The sequence below is a fragment of the Lutra lutra genome, chromosome 2, assembly GCF_902655055.1.
Source record: "Lutra lutra chromosome 2, mLutLut1.2, whole genome shotgun sequence".
Lineage (NCBI taxonomy): Eukaryota > Metazoa > Chordata > Mammalia > Carnivora > Mustelidae > Lutra > Lutra lutra.
Genome location: NC_062279.1, coordinates 153,115,669 through 153,133,122, shown reverse-complemented (window position 1 = coordinate 153,133,122; position 17,454 = coordinate 153,115,669). Strand labels below are relative to the sequence as shown.

The following is a 17,454-nucleotide window of genomic DNA, read 5'->3' as shown; positions in this document are numbered from 1 at the left end:
GGCCTTTGTAGGACACCAAGTAGGGGGAGTATCCAGGATAGGTAAGTGCAGGGAGACAGAGGCAGCCTGGGGGTTGCCAGGATCTGGGGGAGTTCGAGAGAGTGGTGCAGGGGGTGGGAATGGGGAGCGACTGCTTACAGAGAACCGTGCTTTGTTTTGAGGGTGCTAAAGGTACACTTCAGGGAATTGTACACTTTAAGATGGTTAGTTTATGTTCTATGAACTTAACCTTAATTTTTAAAAAAGAGGGGGTGGCACCTGGGTGGCTTAGTGGGTTAAGCCTCTGCCTTTGGCTCAGGTCATGATCCCCAGGGTCCTGGGATGGAGCCCCGAATCAGGCTCTCTGCTCAGCAGGGAGCCTGCTTCTCCCTCTCTCTCTCTGCCTGCCTCTCTGCCTACTTGTGATCTCTGTCAAAAAAGAAAAAAAAAAAAAAGGAGAGTGGGATCATACCTGTAGCTCATTCGTGTCTAGTAGTCGGATCTGCTAGAATGACCGTCCCTCCTGCCTCTCTCAGGGCAGGAGCTTCCATTAAGAATCCCTCCTCCTGAGGGTTTTCGGACCCCTTGGGGAGAGGCCAGCACCCTGTTGTGGGCCCCACTGTTCCCTGGAGAAAAAGAGTATTTATCAGGCCCCTTGGAGCCTGGAGAGTCTTTTCTAGATGACAGCCTTGTCCTTCCTACTTTGTTCTGCTCCACAGTGTCCTCTGCACTGGTCCTGGTATGGCTCCTCAGGACCCAGCAGTGTGGGGAAGTATGAGGGCTGATTGAATGTTGGCCCCTGTTCTGGAACTAATCATTGTTCTTTACCCGTGATGTCATCATTCTAGGTAAATCCCCCCCACCCATAAGCACCCTCTGTCCTTTGAATCTGACCCCCTGAGTCTCTCTAAGCACAAAACTAGAAAGTCGATTTCATAGGGTTAACAAGATAGAAATGGGGTAGTAGGATTTGGTGACCCCTAAGCAATCTTATAACCTGGACTTTTCTCCTTCCTCTGCTGCCTCTTGGAAGATGATTCCACAAAAGCCAGCCAGGCATGGTGGTCACTTGGGACTTGCTTTGTGGTCTGGGAGCCTCGGTGGCGAGACCATCTGATTCCTGATTTGTTCAACAACTGGGAAACCAAGTTGGTGAGGCAGCCCTGAAGGAGAGAGGGCTCAGAAGGGCCAACTCCAGATAGTTTAGAAGGTCTGACTGTGTTTACATTTGTCCCTTCTTCCCTCGTACTAATAGCAAGTGCTCAGTAATGATCTCCTGATTAATTCTATGGAGAGACGACACAAGCTTGACTCTCGGCTCTATCACTAACTACCTGGGTGACTTTGGGCCATGGCTTTGCTTCCTGGAGCCTTGCTTTCCTTCAGAGCAGCCTGTGCTTCCCCCCGGTGTGGACAGGCTGAGATGGGTGAATGACTGGCAGACCCCTTCGAGGACTTCAGTTAACTCAGAGACTCGATGGGACAACGCCAGTGTGGGAAAGGGGACAGCCACCCAGAGCCACACATTTTCTCTTTCAAAAAATTCCTGCAACCACCTTATTTACTTTCCCAAAGGTAAACTCCCCGGTTTAAGATAAGGAAATGTACTGTTGGGCCTTTCTTCCCTTCTGGCTGCCGCGAATCAGAATGCTTCAGAGAAAGAGAGAATGAGAAGCACTGTCCCTCCCTCCCTGGCATCCAGGGAGATGACTGTCACCATTGCTACCTAACCACAGAAGGGCAGTGAGTAATCATAATTACAGACAAAGCCCTCTGTGCTTACAGCATAAGGGTGCAGCCTGTTCCGGGTGTGGGGAAACCCCAGAGCTCCTGAACACCCCACTGGCCCCAAGAAGAGGAGTTTGGTGCCATGGGAGAGGCTTGTCCAGATGTCCTTGAAAGATCTGTGAGAGCACAAGTCATGCTGGATTAGGACTCATGCTAAAGATCTCTTCTTAACTAATTACACCTGCAAAGATCTTAACCTCCTCATAAGGTCACAGTGTGAGGTCCTAAGGTAAGGGCTCCAACATGGATTTTGGGGGGACACAGTTTAACCCATAACAGGGGGGCTGTGATAATGACCAGAGATCAGGGATAAGGAGTGCTCATAAATGTGTTCCCTTTATGGCAAGGGGGAGCCTTGCTCTCAGGGTCACATCTAATGTCCTCATCTTGCTTGGGCAGTAGAAGAGTCTTACAGGACTCTTACTTGGTGGTTTCTACCATATTCCAGATGATTCCATGTACACTCTTAGATGGACATGTGCTGCCAGCTCAGCATAAAATGCCATAATGGTCCAGAAACCAGGTTCTGCGGGTCCTTCCAGACCTGGTTTCCTCTTCCTTAAGTTTCAGGCCTCTTGGCTTACCAAGCTGTCCAGTGTGGTAGCCGAAACCCCAGGCCCAGAAGCAGAGTGGTCTGCCGTCCAGTTCCCCCCTCTATTCCTCAGCCATGGCATTTTGCCAAGTCTCTTCCCCGAAGGAATCAAGAAAATGAATCTTTGCATCTGGAGTATAGTACAATCTTGAATTCAGTTTATCAATGTCACGTATGCAATATCGCTCTACACACCTTTGCTACAAGGCAAGTTTTTTTTTTCTTCTCTTCTTCTGGACAGCTCATCCAGGCCCCATTCCTTTTGTGTTTGAATTTGGACCACTTCTCTGTACCATTTATTTTAGTACATATCCTGCAAACAGAGCAAAAGTCCCTCAGCCCAAGGCACAATGGGTAAAAGGAGGCATGTCCTCACCCTGAGAGCAGCAGGTCGTCAGGACCTCCCCAATAAGCCCACCACAACCGTTGGGCCAAAGATCCAGCTTCTGCCCAGGGAGGGCTGAGCCTCACAGGCAGAAGGTGGGGCAAGAAGGCATCCCTCCAGGCTTCCTGGTTCCCCCTGTGGTGGGCTGGTGGGCAGAGATGACCAGATGGGAGTTCCTGCTGCAAGCAGCTCAGGGGCAGACCGAGTCCAGGGGCACCAGGTAGGGCTGTGAGGAACCCTCACGTGGGAATATATGAGACCTCTGGATGACACTGAAGGGACAGTGCTCTGATGTGTCTAAGCTGGGGTTGCAAGCCCCTGGGGGTGCTGAGCAGGGTCTCCCAGATGGGAGTGGACACTCTCAGTGTCAATCAGGTGGGAAGAGAAGGATGCTGGGACAGGAAGTAGCTTGGAAGGCGGGCCTTAAACTGGTGAGGAGTTGCCATCTTCTTCTCTATGGGCCCCCCTGTGGGGACTTGGACCCGGGGTAGGAAAGAGGGGTGCCAAGTGCTGGAGGGTGGCGACGGCTGCCTGGGAACACATTGAGCCAAGCAGGGGATAGCCTGGGTGGCCTTGAGGGTTCTGGAAGCAGTCTTGTTAGTGGCAGTTGTCAGTTATTCTGTTTATGTCCTTTCAATGCTCCCAAGATTCCCTATAAAGTCTTGCTAAACAGTCCAGCACAGTCTTAGCTGGGCTGGGACAAATTGAGGGAAAGTTCTATGTCCAGGGTTGGGTCGGAGAGAGTAAAGAATGGGCAGGGTCTTGGACGTCATGGGTGTGATGACACCAGGGAGACCCTGGAAGGAAAGGGGAGTCTCAGGGGTGAGACTGTCATGGCCCTCCCATGGTAGACCACCTCCCCCCTGCTACCAACCCTGGAGAACAAAAGTGAGGATTTGATGAGGACACTGGTGGGGAAGGCACCCTTCTCCGTGGGCTTCCTTTCCCAAGACTGGTCTCCAGGACTGTGTGCTAGGCTGCATCTGGGTTGGGGTCCTGTCAGGGCAGAGGGAATCAGCAAGAGCCAAGAGAATCTGTCCAGGAGGACCAAGTTCAGAGCAGGATCAGGGGCGAGTTCGAGTCTGAGTTTAGAAACCTTCCTCTGTGTCTTCAAACCTCTTTGGCCCCATTTCTAATACTGCATAGAAATCACCCAGGCTCTTTACTGTTCCATTAGCACCTGAAGCAGCTCCATATCTGGGCCTTTGCACCTGCTATACTTCTCCCAGAAACCCTCTTCTCACAGATACTCACTTCAGTCTTGACTCACATATCACCTCAGAGAGATGTCCCTGAGCACTCCATGGAAAACAGAAACTTTTGTCTCTCCCTACCCCTTGTCTTACTTCACAGCACTACTTGCCTAAAATTAAATTCTACGAGACATATATTTGTTTATCTGACTGCTGTCCCTTTGATCTGGTACAATGTAAACCCCATGAAGGCAAGAAATGTGTGTTTGCTCACCATTAACTTCCAAGGGCCTCAGGCCCTGGCACTAGTCAATACTCAATAAATACTCGCTGAGTCAATGATTAATGGTGATTAATGTCTGCTGAGCTTCGACTAGAGTTCCAAGACTTGCTTTTAGGGAGTGTCAGGCCCCTTCAAGGGATGGGAACATGGCAGAGACAATTCTGACAACACAGTTCTTTCCACTGAGTTGTTAGACATGGCGTCCACATCTGTCTATCCACTGCCTGAGCTTCTCCCCTGAGGAGACCCAGAACTCTGCAGGACTCTCCCCCACGCCACACATGTTTCTCCAACCTTGCCTTTGCTTCTGCTATAATGACTCACAGTGTTCTTTCTCTGTTCTCTGCTTTCTAAAACCTGGCTCCTCCTTCAGACCAGAACTATCCATCCTTCAAGGACTAGCTTGAGGCTCTTGAAGCTTGTTGTAAAATCACACCAGGTAACATGAATATTCCTTTCCCTTAGAACCCAGAGCTCTTTCTTTACACTGCAGTCAAAGCAGTTTTCACAGTCTGGAGTAATTAGGACACAGCAGGTCTCTGACCTCCTTATGAAACAGTGGGATCCATAAAGCTATGGACAGAGTATTGGTATTTCTCATACTTGCCCTGTAAGTGCTCAGTTAATGTTTGCTTAATTGAATAAAGTTGACATTATTCTCTGAGAATTGTCTGGGGGGAAAGAAGTAAATTTAAATACGCACTGTGCTAATAAATGCCATCACATACTTTATTTTCCAAAGTATTTATTTCCAAAACACAGCAGTCTTACTGCATAGAGGTATTACCATTTCTGTTTTATAAATGAGGATCAGAGACATTGTGTGAGCTGCCCTGGGTCACACAGCTAGTAAGATACAGAACCAGGGTTTAAAGTCAAGAAAATAAATAAAATAAATTAAATTAAATTAAATAAAAAATAAAGTCAAGAAGAGAGGCAAAATCTCTACTTATATAAAGACAAAATAGCTTATAGCCAGTTAAATTATTTTAATCCTTATACATTCATAGAATTCCAGGAGATGACATCACTAGACATAAATAGGCATGGATTTGTAAACCTGATTATAATATGCCAAAGGTAAATAAAAACAGTATAGCCTTTTCCCACAAGGATGAAAATAACTTTATATTGTATTCTTTTTGTGCAAGGAGACTCTGAACTACATAGGCACCTGCCCCAGACAAATCAAAACAATTGGCTACAATGAGGTCCCATAAATTTAATTCACATTTTTCCAGAGGCCAGAACAACTCCTGTAGCTCAGCCAGGGCTTAAAAAGGCAAGAGAGGTATTTATAGCAACAATAACAGCTGATTGTAAGAATTTGTTTGCCAATTAAATTTATTCTAGGAAATCTTATAATTACCGAGCTCTGCAGCTAGCACATTGGGCTCATCAGCTGAAACCACCGTTTAAAATGGGTATTTTTAAAACCACCATTGAAGCTAAGAATAGAAAAATTAGAGAGTTGCCCTGGAGTGTTATCTCGGGGCAAATTTAGCTCACTGAATTTAGCTCAGTCCCTGAAGAAATAAGACTTTACAGTTGATTACATGAAATTAAAAAAAAAAAAAAACTATCCATAAAAAAGCATGTTTCCAAATAATGCACTCTGCTGTTTATTGGAACTTACCAGAACATGACAATTGTCCTTTAAAACATTTCTATGAACTTCTTAAATGAAATACTTCCAGAGTGAACAGTAATGCTTTTCTTTTTTTTTTTTTTAATTTTTATTTTTTCAGCATAACAATATTCATTATTTTTGCACCACACCCAGTGCTCTATGCAATCCGTGCCCTCTACAATACCCACCACCTGGTGCCCCCAACCTCCCACCCCCCACCCCTTCAAAATTCTCAGATCGTTTTTCAGAGTCCATAGTCTCTCATGGTTCACCTCCCCTTCCAATTTCCCTCAACTCCCTTCTCCTCTCCATCTCCCCTTGTCCTCCATGCTATTTGTTATGCTCCACAAATAAGTGAAACCATATGATAATTGACTCTCTCTGCTTGACTTATTTCACTCAGCATAATCTCTTCCAGTCCCGTCCATGTTGCTACAAAACTTGGGTTTTCATCCTTTCTTTTTTCTTTTTTCTTTTTTTTTTTTTTTTACAGCTTTATAAACATATATTTTTATCCCCAGGGGTACAGGTCTGCGAATCGCCAGGTTTACACACTTCACAACACTCACCATAGCACATACCCTCCCCAATATCCATAACCCCACCCCCTCTCCCAACCCCCTCCCCCCATCAACCCTCAGTTTGTTTTGTGAGATTAAGAGTCACTTATGGTTTGTCTCCCTCCCAATCCCATCTTGTTTCATTTACTCTTCTCCTACCCCCTCGACCCCCCATGTTGCATCTCCTCTCCCTCATATCAGGGAGATCATATGATAGTTGTCTTTCTCCGATTGACTTATTTCGCTAAGCATGATACCCTCTAGTTCCATCCACGTCGTCGCAAATGGCAAGATTTCATTTCTTTTGATGGCTGCATAGTATTCCATTGTGTATATATACCACATCTTCTTTATCCATTCGTCTGTAGATGGACATCTAGGTTCTTTCCATAGTTTGGCTATTGTAGACATTGCTGCTATAAACATTCGGGTTCACGTGCCCCTTCGGATCACTACGTTTGTATCTTTAGGGTAAATACCCAGCAGTGCAATTGCAGGGTCATAGGGTAGTTCTATTTTCAACATTTTGAGGAACCTCCATGCTGTTTTCCAGAGTGGTTGCACCAGCTTGCATTCCCACCAACAGTGGAGGAGGGTTCCCCTTTCTCCGCATCCTCGCCAGCATCTGTCATTTCCTGACTTGTTAATTTTAGCCATTCTGACTGGTGTGAGATGATATCTCATGGTGGTTTTGATTTGTAGTTCCCTGATGCCGAGTGATATGGAGCACTTTTTCATGTGTCTGTTGGCCATCTGGATGTCTTCTTTGCAGAAATGTCTGTTCATGTCCTCTGCCCATTTCTTGATTGGATTATTTGTTCTTTGGGTGTTGAGTTTGCTAAGTTCTTTATAGATTTTGGACACTAGCCCTTTATCTGATATGTCATTTGCAAATATCTTCTCCCATTCTGTCAGTTGTCTTTTGGTTTTGTTCACTGTTTCCTTTGCTGTGCAAAAGCTTTTGATCTTGATAAAATCCCAATAGTTCATTTTTGCCCTTGCTTCCCTTGCCTTTGGTGATGTTCCTAGGAAGATGTTGCTGCGGCTGAGGTCGAAGAGGTTGCTGCCTGTGTTCTCCTCGAGGATTTTGATGGATTCCTTTCTCACATTGAGGTCCTTCATCCATTTTGAGTCTATTTTCGTGTGTGGTGTAAGGAAATGATCCAATTTCATTTTTCTGCATGTGGCTGTCCAATTTTCCCAACACCATTTATTGAAGAGGCTGTCTTTTTTCCATTGGACATTCTTTCCTGCTTTGTCGAAGATGAGTTGACCATAGAGTTGAGGGTCTATTTCTGGGCTCTCTATTCTGTTCCATTGATCTATGTGTCTGTTTTTGTGCCAGTACCATGCTGTCTTGATGATGACAGCTTTGTAATAGAGTTTGAAGTCCGGAATTGTGATGCCACCAACTTTGGCTTTCTTTTCGCAGAGCCAGTAATGCTTTTCTAAACCCTCACGTTTTTTTTTTCCAGAAAAGTTGGTTACCAAAATATACCCCCTGCAAACTTGAACAACAACAAAAAAATAACTTTAAGAACCGAAAAAAATGGGACGCCTGGGTGGCTCAGTTGGTTAAGCCACTGCCTTCGGCTCAGGTCATGATCCCGGGGTCATAGGATCGAGTCCTGAGTCGGGCTCCTTGCTGGGCAGGGAGCCTGCTTCTCTCTCCGTCTCTGCCTGCCACTCTTTCTGCTTGTGCTCACTCTCTCTCTCTCTCTGACAAATAAATAAGTAAAATCTTAAAAAAAAAAAAGAACATTAAAAAATATGAAAAGAAGATAGATACTCTTATACAATTACAGTGATTCTTTTTCCCTTCAAAGAAAGCTTTCTTCTTCTAATGATAAAGGGCCACAGGTTTCTTTAATAGAAAGTCTGGAAAAATTAAAAAAAAGAACAGAAAAGGAAAAGACTTTTGCCCCATTGCTCCTGGGACCATCGTGGCTAACATGTTGCTGTATTTCTTTTTGCTCTGCTTTATTTTTTTAAGCTTGGTTTGTATTGTTTCTGTGCTTGCTCTTTTTTAATCTGCCCCTTGTTTTCTGTTCCGGAACAGTACTGGTGACCTGGCAGGAGGTCCTGGGGCAATCGGAGGCTGAGCTGTCATCCACGCAATGATCATATGTGAGTTCGTTCTCATCTCCAGGACGTTTATACAGGTGGGTTCTGAGAATCGAAAAAAAAAAAACAAACAAACTCTCTTTCCACCATGGAAACACACAGACACCCACAACACCTTGCAACCAAGTTCAGTGCTCATGTCCAAACTCCCTAGCCAGCCCAGAGGCCCAGCCTCAACCCTCCTGAAGCAGGTGGATTTAAAGGCCCCCTGGCAGCTTACAGCTCTGCTTTCTTGAAGAGGATTTCACAACCTCCATTTATTCATTTACACCTCTGTGAGGTCTGAGCAAGAAGCAAGCGGGGGAGAGCCTTCCGGGGATATTGCCTGGGCCCTCCCTGCAGAGGGCTTTGCCATCTCTGTGAACCTTGCCATTAGGTTAGGGTGGGGAACTTTCTGCACATGATCCCAAGTCCACAGTGCTGGGGGGTCACAGTCCATTTGTATCAGGGTCAGAGAAAAGAAGCCATCAGTCAAGGCTTGAGGGAAGGGCTTTGTTTTTTTCTGCACCTGCAAAATGGTACAAATTCATTGTGTGCCCTGGCATACACCTGACACCAGTTGGGTGTGATGGCCACACCAGGCTCTGACCACACAGGGTCTGGGGGCAGCAGAACAATGAGTAGTTTTGAGTTGCCAAACTCCAGACTCCCTCAGCAGCATGAGTAGTAACTGTGGCACACTGCCTATCCCCCTCTAGGGACACAGCCAAGTCAGCACCTGGCAGCAGGGATCAGGTGGGACAGTCAGGGACAGAGCCTGGTGCAGATAGGCAGGGCAAAGGGCCTAGGGGCAACTGGCAGCCCAGGGGTTGTAGGCCTCCCTGGGAAGGACTTCTAATTGGGAGTCCGGAAGCTTCCACTTGCTAAGTACTTAAAGCTCCCGGTACTACATATACAGTAATTCTGCTATTTGAGCGTCTCATTAACCATGCAGTATTATGGTATTATCCCATCATTTACCCACAAATACCATGGGCTGGTAGCTCTGTACCAAACTGACCCTGGGGAGATGGTAGCAAACAGACACTGAACTCCCCACCCCATGGTGCTGGCCCTCTAATAGGGGGAGAACACGAGAGAGAATTGCATACACAAATGTATGAGATAGGTTTGAGTTGCCCAGAGAGGGGCATGGTCAGGGAAGGCCTGGGAAACGCATGGGTTTTGAGGGCCAAGCCTCCTGGAGGGCCAAGAGGCCTGGGTCAGGGCACAGCCTGAGGGGAAGCAGCAGGGAGGCCTGGGGATGGGGGCCAGAGGATCATAGGCCACACTGGCTACTTCGGACAGCATTCTGAGCACTGGTTGAGATGGGGACCACCAGCGATTTTTGAGCAAAAGAGTGACGGGATCTGGCTTCCATTCTGAGAGCTTTGGTCTGCCTCTGGGGTGAAGAATTAGTGGGCAAGAGGGAGAGCAGAAGGCAAGTTATGACCCTGCATTTATAGACAAAGATTTGGAGGCTCAGGAACATGCCTCCAAAACCTGATGGCATAGGACCATCAGGAATCTTTGAGTGACTTCCCTCTGCCTTTAGAATAGAGCAGAAGTGCACAGATGAGATCCTGCATAGTCTGCAGCAGCCTCCCTCCCCCGTTCCCTGGGGGCCCACTGCCTTTAGACTGGTCTCTCTTTGACTCCTCAAGAGGCCCTGGTTCAGGTCCTTACCTGGTCTTTTTACATCTTTCCCAGTACCTGCAGTGCCCTCCTCCCACTTGCTCACCTGGCAAAGTCCTAGTCATCCTCTGAGCCCTTAACCAGCTTTTCTCAGGGAAGCCTATCTTGTCCCTGCAGACCAAGCCAGGTGGGCTGGGTGCCTCTGTAGGGCCCCCTCCACTCTGGCTGCTGTCCTTACCTTTGAGAGCTCTTTGTTGGTCTCTGCTCCGGGCTCTGGATTACCCAAGGGCAGGTTGGATTCTCTCTCGTTCACCCATCAGCATGTAAGTCAGGGACATGATCGGGCACTAGTACAGATGCCTGAGTTGAATAGAAAACTTGCTCAAGATCACACAGATAGTAAGCAGGAAGATCAGGGTTCAAATTTCTCTCCGACTTCCTCATCGCCTCAGAACTTGAACTCAAGTCTTGGTTTACATAGGCCCAGCTCCTGCAAGCTCATGAATGAGCCATTTCATTTTTCCAGCCCTTGAGTTTTCCAACACTAAAAAGAGAGCATCAGACATTGAGCCAGACTTTCCACATTACGTGCCCAGTGGGTACTGCCCAAATTCCTCTCACCACTAGAAACTCCTAGGCCCTGGACACTTCTCATGAGTCCTGAGTCCTGGTCCCACACTCACCCTTTAGAATAGCAACTCTAAGATTGATTTGGGATCCTGTTTCTTTGTGTTTGTAGTTTAATCAAGAAACCCAAGAGATTCTTGTCACCAAATAAGTTTTGGAAACACGTTTCAATGAGACTGCTTCTCAAAGAGGTTCCCAAAAGTAAAAGGTCAAAGACGACATAAAAACATGATGACAATGACTGTTTCAACTATAATGACAGTTCCTTCTCAAATGTTTCCTCTCTTTTATAAAAAGAAACTGCAACTGAAACCGCGTATTTATTTACGTGAATTATTTTGGGGGCCAACGGAAGGTTCCTGAATTTCCACGGAGAGTGTAATTTCCTGGATAACCCTAAATAGAACTTTTTTGAGGAGCGTCAGCCCACTCTGAATGAAGGAATCCTCCCAGGGAGCACGCGCCAAGGCGGGAGGGGGGTCAGGGGAGGGACTCTCACCGGCCCTGAAGGAAGCAGCAGAAGCCCAGAGCAGTTAACCAACCTACCTGCAAGCACACAGCGGGCAGGGGGCAAAGACGGAGCCCAACACAGCTCTCCGAGCCTCTGACCGGGGGGCTTGGCACAGAAAACTGGGATATTTGCCCTTCAGAGCAACGGGTGCCCCAGAAACCTCACCTTGGTGATGACAAACTGTGAGGGAATAGGGTGCATAGTAGGCACTCAATGGCCAGGGGTTCACTGATGGCCCAACCCCACCCTCTTACCATCCTGAGCTAGAAACAGGGCAATCTTCAGATGATTACATTCTCTGCCATGTTGGAGTCAATCTATGGAATACCCGGGATGAGCTCCCACTGATCAAACAGATTTATGCTCGATGACTAAAAAAGTAATCCGTGCAGGATACAGGGAAGCAGACTGATTCTCACTCTGCCATTTCCTTACCTCTCAAAACCTGCTTCCAATCCTCTGGAAAATGGGGATGATGCCTCCATCAGTGGGTCATTAGTGAGTATTCGTGAGACACCACATAGCACCTGGCACAGAATCAGTCAGCATTGGCTACAGGAAAGGACAAATGAAGGAAGGGAAGTGGTTCCTTCTGCTCTGGATTTGGAATTTGTCCCCCTTCCTCCCAGCCTCTGGCTCTCTGTCACAAGTGTGTGACAACTGTAGCTGGACCTTTCCTGAATGAAATCTGTGGCTGGAGGGGAGAATTGAAGTCCAAACACGCTAGGTGAATGAAGGCAGACATGAATGGCAAATAAAGAAGCCCCCACAGAACCCACCATCTGCCACTAAGTGTGGTATGTTTGCGTTTTATTAGTTATGCGAAAGTTTGGCTACAAGGAATAGAGGAAACTAAAATAACAGTGACTTAATCCTTAGAGATATTTATTTGTCTGTCATGATCCCAATGGCAGAGGGAAGCCAGTGCAGGGCTGGAGTGGTGCTCCGCTGTTCCTTCTATGCTGTTGCTGGGCTATGTGTGGCTTCTTAATTTTCAAGGTCAACTCATGGCCCAAGATGGCTGCTGGCTTCCAGCCATCAGTGCAAATTCTGGCCAGCCAGTATAAGGAAGAAACGAAAGAGGTAACTTCTCCCTCTGTGATGGTTAATTATAGGTGTCAACCTGACTAGCCACCAGTGCCCAGATTAAATATTGTTTCTGGGTGTGTCTATGAGAGTGTTTCAGATGAGATTAGCATTTGAATCAGTGGACTCACTAAAGGAACATGCCCCCCACAATGTGGTTAAGCATTGGCCAATGTGTCAAGAGCCAGAATAGAACAAAAGGCCCAGGAAGAAGGAATTCTCTTCTTTTTCCCCCCGCCTCCGCTTGAGCTGGGATATTTCATTTCATCTTCTTCTGCTCTTGGACTGGGATTTGCATCATTGGTCCCTCTGGTTCTTAGGCCTGCAGATACCAGCCTGAACTACACCACTGGCTTTCCTGGGACTGCAGCCTGCAGGCTGCAGATCGTGGGACTCCTTGGCCTCACAACCACGTGAGTCAATTCCTGCTAATACCTCTCCATATAGATATCCTATTAGTTCTGTTTCTCTGGAAAGCCCTGAGTAATACATCCTCTAAGGACCTTTTCCTGAGAATGCACACATCACTCCTACATAATTCTGTTGGTCAGAATTAGTCATATGAGCATGCTGGCTCCAAGGATGGCTGGGAAATATATTCTTACTTGGGGAGGCCATGCATGCAGCTCAGTTCAACATCTCCGGGTACAAGAAGAGGACAATGGAGCAGTCTGGGCTACATCTTTATGATTTGCAGGCTTCCTGAATACTCATCAAGACCAGGGCTATTCTTAGGCCCTCCTTTTTTAAATGTTGTGTTGGGGTAGAGAATAGGATGCTTTTTCTTAAGTGGGACTCGTATTCAATAATGTACCCTGTGTAACTGACATCAGGCATTGGCTGTCCTTGAAACTGGTCTTGGGATCCTGGGCAGCATCCATGCAAACTCAAGGGTCCCCGTGCATCACAGGCAGAAAACTATGTTCCCAGACAGGAAGTCCTTCCGGAGAGGGCTTCTGGTAACAAAACTGTAAATAGGCTTTTATGGGGGGGTAGCTAGCTTTGTAAGATGCACAGCCCTGTCTTGCTCTGTGTTGTGGAGCAGAAATTGAGGCTCAGAGAAAGCAAATCACTTGTGCTGAGTCATGGAGCCAGTGGGCCCAAGCCCCACACCTTTCCATCGCCATGCTGCCCCCTATTCCACAATGAAGGGGCCCATGGAGGTCTTTCCCCAATATCATCTTGTTCCCTACTGTGAGAGTGAAAGAAAGACCCTGAACTGAGGAATCCAGGACCCTCGGTACCCATCTTCTATTAATTCTCTAGTTCTCATCTCCTGATTCCTGCTGCTTCTGCATCAGCACCGGGACACGTGAGGGGCGTCCGAGGAAAGCAGAGCTGGGGGTAGATCTGAGGGGCGCTGTGCAGGAAGGGAGGGCAAGGCACCACCAGAAAGTCTGCAGGCCCTTGCTGGGCAATATTCCAGCATCTCTCAGGAGAATGGCCACAATCACCATTTGGGGCATTTTGGAGGCAGATATAAATGGGTATTGTGCCTGGAACTCCAGGGCATGTTAAGGCAAACCTCAAGGGGCTGGAAGGCCCAGGTTTATTCAGTGGGTTTAGTGAGAGAACCCAGGCCCAGCTCTCAGTGATGTATGGGCCAGAGTTGGAGGACCAGTGGGGCAGGAGCTCTCTGGGAGCCCTGTCTTTACTTCCTCTATCCTGAGCAAAGCGGGTGCCCAGGAGCTTGGAGACCCTGGAGTGAAGCATCTCCCGAGGTCTCCTGATTGACAGGAATGGTTCTGCCGCAATGTTGGTCTCCACAGTTTCAGTCGAATCTGAAGTCAGAGGCCCAGGGATTCTTTCAACCACATCTGGGAAACAGGAGTAGTGGAACCCAAGCTCGGTGTTGGTCCTGAGAGGAGGGAGGGCATGCTTGGTATGTTTCAAGTCTTCCTTTCTTTCTCCTGCCTGAAAAGATGGAGACATCTGTGTCCCAGGCAAAGCAATGGTTCTGAGTCAGCCCTGACATTGAATCACTCATCCCCCCCACTGACCAACACCATGACATCAGGGTAGACCCCAGCCAGCACACAGCAGGTGCTCAGCACACAGGTGCTGAGGAATAATATACATCAGCCCGTGCAAGCTCTTGGTACATATTAACTCTGTGAGCCCTCACAGTCTGACGTCGTGTGAGGTGCTGGTATTAGCCACGACTCACAGACCTGGAAGCTCCAGCCCAAAGGGATCCAGGGCGTCCAGGGGATGTGGGCAGTAAATACACAGTGGTCTGCTTCCAAAACCCCGGCATTGAACCCTTGTGATTTAAAAGGTCTGACGCGTAATCTCAGAGACTCCAGTGTCCTCCTCTGCGGTGGCTGCTGGGGCTGGAGACATTTGCAGGACTGGGAAGGGATGAGTGCAGGCTGGCTGGTGAGGTGGTAGACGCGTCCTTGGAGGTAATGGCTGGAGGTTTGAGACCTCATGAGTTACCAGGAGGTAACTCAAACTTGGGGCAGGAATTGACGAGAGATGAGCCAGACGGAGCAGCAGTCCCAGGCAGGGATTGGAGTGCTGGTTCTTCAATCCTCCTTGTCATTTGGTCCTAGCCAGTATCCTGAGGCCCCATGTCTGTCATCTCTGGAGAGGGGCGGTGATGGACAAAAACAAAAGGAGCGTTTCTCCAATTGTCCTCAGGAGAAAGATGGGCAGTGCTAGCTTGGGGTCCCTTCAACAGAAGGTCGCATCAAGAACAGAGGTGCCCCCAAGTCCCTGGACACCTTAAAAGGTGTAGACAATCCTCCTAGACACCAGGAAATGGCAGTGATGGGGGTGAGGCAGGCAGCTCCCAGCCTGCCCAGCCTCCCTGAGAGCAGAAGGGGAGGGACTGCGACCCCCAGGTGCTGCCCAGACTTGGGCTCCCGGCTCTCTGACCACAGCCTGGGCCTCACAGGGGCGCCAGAGACACACAGCAGGGTGTCACGAGCACCTAGTGAGACCCCCAGACCCCCCCTTTTTTAAAGATTCATTTACTTATTTATTTGTCAGAAAGAGAGTGCAAGTACACACAGGGAGAGCAGGAGGCAGAGAGACAATCTGACTCCCCACTGAGCAAGAAGCCCAATGCAGGGCTCTATCTCAGAGTCCTGGGATCATGACCTGTGCCAAAGGCAGGTGTTTAAACCAACTGAGCCACCCAGGCGTCCTGTGGTCCAGCACTTTAACAGAGGCTATCACCAGGATGAAAGGGATGCTCCCCAAATGTCTCAATGACTCAGGGGTCGGGGGAGGGCATGCTGGACAAAAGGAGAAAGAGGAAGAGGCAGAGATCGCAAACCTGGGGTGGCAGGTGGAGAAAGAGGAGGGCAGAGCACCCCAAGAATAACACGGAGATGTGGCCTCCAAGAGGAAGCCCGGAGGAGGTATTTGTGAGCACCAACCGTGTCCTTTCACAAAACCCTTGTAATAACCGTAAAACAGGCATCATTATTCCCATGTTGTCCGAGGCAAAACGAATTCTGAGAGATCAGAGGACAGGCCAAAACCACCCGATAAGCCATACATGTAGTCTGTTTGGTTCCAAAACCCGCAGTTTTCCTCCCAAACCGACTTCCCGTTTTCACCCAGAGCTGACCCTGCAGGGAACACGCTTGTCCCATCAAACGCGCCGCTAGAGCCTGCGCCGCAGAGCAGCGGCTCCCGGGGTGCACGCTTATTCTAAATGTCTTTGAAACACCACGATCAAAGTCATCTCTGGCATGGGGCGCTCTGAGGGGTGTCGAGAAAGCTGGACCCAAGTACAAGCCAACTCAAGAAGCAGCAAAGCCGGGAAGTGCAGGATAAACTCTTAGAAACCTCTTAGTGATATCCAGACACTGACACCGAGGCCCACCACGGATCTCCTGGCTTCGGTTTACAACTCAGGATGGGTTGACTGAAGGGAGCTGCAGAGTAGCAGCTATTGTTTCCACTCATATTTATTGTTGCTATTTTCGTGGCCATACCTATCTTGACCTCTCCCTCTGTTGGTGCACCTAGAATTCAAAATGCCTCTTATTTGTTTCCCCCATAAGATGGTGACATTTTTGAGGGCTGGACTTGGTGTTAATCATCTCTGTGTGCTTAAAGCCTAGTGTAATCAGGTGCAGAGCAGAGCCCTGAAAAACTTGTTTAGCGTGTATACTAACAAGCCATTTAATGGCCGTCTCCCAAGTGAAAATATGAAACTCCCTACAAATCACAACGTGGCTTGGACATGGTGCTGAGCTTGCGGAGAAGCATGAATCACAGAGTGTCAGACCCTGGGAAGAATCTCAGAGATTGCTCTCTTAGAGGAGGAAGTGGGAGCCCAGAGGCAGGAGGTAGCTCCCTAAGTCCATGCTCTGGCCCCAGGGAGGATCAGGTCCAGCACTCCCAGTTCCCGACCCCAGGTAGCATGGAGCATTGGCCCGCAGGCCCCGGGGCCGAAGAGATTTCCACCTAAGTTAAAATCTGGACAGGACTTCGGAAAAACTCCCCCCTCGTCTCCTTGGCGCATTACTTCACTCGGTTTGGTTTTCTCCATAGTTCTTAACACCATCTGAAACAATCCCTTGCCACGGCATCCACGCTTCTTCACAGCCTGACCTCTTCCACTCTCCTGGTCTAGACTCATCTCTTTATTCCTTTTCTCTAACACCATGTTCCAGGCACATTACAATCCAGCACCACCGTATCATGAACTGCATCTGAACATACCTGGCTATGCTCGTTCCTCTGCTCAGAATGTGCTTCTTCTAGTTCTCTAGCTGGTGAACATCTCATTCTAAAGGATTGGCACCAACAGCCCGTGGGAGCCTTTTCCTGCTCGCCTCAGGGCTGGACTCATATTTATTGTTGCTATTTTCGTGGCCATACCTATCTTGACCTCTCCCTCTGTTGGTGCACCTAGAATTCAAAATGCCTCTTATTTGTTTCCCCCATAAGATGGTGACATTTTTGAGGGCTGGACTTGGTGTTAATCATCTCTGTGTGCTTAAAGCCTAGTGTAATCAGGTGCAGAGCAGAGCCCTGAAAAACTTGTTTAGTGAATGAAGGGAAATGTGTGGGTGGGCTCTGGTCCTGACCAGAATTGCACAGAGCCATGCAAGGGCCAGC

General features: G+C 48.2%; 1 protein-coding gene across 6 annotated transcripts in view; it reads left to right on the top strand.

The window, feature by feature from the left end:
- Window positions 1–1,096: 1,096 nt before the first annotated feature.
- PROM1 (prominin 1) overlaps window positions 1,097–17,454 on the top strand; it is a 137,805-nt gene continuing 121,447 nt past the window's right edge. For 4 of the 6 annotated variants that reach the window (XM_047718949.1, XM_047718941.1, XM_047718939.1 and 1 more), the window contains exons 1-2: window positions 1,775–1,996; window positions 8,470–8,572. The gene's annotated coding sequence lies outside the window, so the exon portion shown is untranslated. Of the gene's footprint in view, window positions 1,190–1,774; window positions 1,997–8,469; window positions 8,573–12,692; window positions 12,786–17,454 lie in introns of those variants that run through there. The other 2 variants (XM_047718938.1, XM_047718940.1) reach the window with 2 other exon arrangements.